Below are 1,282 nucleotides of genomic sequence, written 5' to 3'. Positions count from 1 at the left end.
ATGAGAAAGAACCATTAATCCCCAATAAAAAGGAGATTAAGCATGCAGCAGAAATTTTAAAATTATTAGAGACCGTTCAGGTACCTTTGCAGGTGGCAGTTATGCATTCTCCAGAGGGAGGATACTGAAAGAGGATACTGAAAGGGCTAGAGGAAACAATCTGGCTGATGGAGCAAAAAAAGGGGCTGCTAAAGGAACGTTTATGGAAGCTGCGGTGGGTCTGTGGGAAGCGTGGCAGTGTCCTCATCAGGCTGGGTGAGAAGGGGGGTGCAGCATTCTGGAGCAGCACACGGGAGCAGCACTGTCTTCACGGGAGGACCTGGAGGTCTTGTTGAGGGAACTCGGAAATGCTGGCAATTTCAAGAAACCAAAAGTTGTTACGGGCTGGAGAGGAACACCAGGTGCTGGAGTTGTTAATTCACAGGGATGGGGAATTTCAAAAACTAATGAAACTGGCATTTAATCAGGGAAAAATCCATCATGAAATGCAAACTTTAGAAAAAGAGGTTTGAAAAGAGAGACGGTGATATTCAGCAACTACAAAAACAGCTAAAGGAAGCTGAACAGTTACTCGCAATGGCTGTATACCAAGCAAAAGAAAAACTGAAGTCAATAGAAAAGGCAAGACAAGGTGCTACCTCCTCTGAAGAAATAAGTATGCACATAGGATTAGTGCAAGTGACACTATGTGCGCCCCACTGGCCTGGGTACCCACAGAGGACCCACAGAGACCATACCCAACTGATTTAGAGATGAGAAGTGGATTATGGGTCAAATGAACAATCCTTCCACGAATGGTGTGAGTGGTCACTTACCTGGGGATGCACTGGCAGCAGGCAGATTGCCAGATGTCCTTGCTCCACAGTACCTCTGGCAGTCAGGTGATATGGCAATGAATAGATTACCACCAAATCACCGCAGGGACTTTCTGTCAGAACCTCCGGGGCACCATAAGGAAAATGAAGATGATGTCGAGGTGATGTCAGCAGACTCCTCGAGCAGTAGCAGTGACTCTGATTTAAAAAGCATACAGAATTGAATGTTATAGAAGTGTTTCTCAAAAAATAACCAGCCTGTAAAAAGAGCCAGGCCATATTGGCTATAGGAGAATTGTACCCCCCATTAAAAATCAGAGTGGACTTTCTTTTTAAAGTGAAAAAGAAAAGGAATGTTTATAATGCCTTTGGTACCTATTTTAGACTTGTCACAATTTTGACTCTGAATATTCAACTGCAGACTTAGAGAAAGCTGAGAACTGGGGTTTTGATGAAAAAGGTCCTGA

General features: G+C 44.1%; 1 pseudogene; it reads left to right on the top strand.

The window, feature by feature from the left end:
• Positions 1-307: 307 nt before the first annotated feature.
• Positions 308-1,039, top strand: LOC123829031 (annotated as a pseudogene).
• Positions 1,040-1,282: the final 243 nt, after the last annotated feature.

The sequence above is a fragment of the Phyllostomus hastatus genome, unplaced genomic scaffold, assembly GCF_019186645.2.
Source record: "Phyllostomus hastatus isolate PE091 unplaced genomic scaffold, TTU_PhHast_1.1 phas_scaffold_1066, whole genome shotgun sequence".
NCBI classification, from domain to species: Eukaryota; Metazoa; Chordata; class Mammalia; order Chiroptera; family Phyllostomidae; genus Phyllostomus; species Phyllostomus hastatus.
This window is presented reverse-complemented; position numbering and strand designations above follow the sequence as displayed.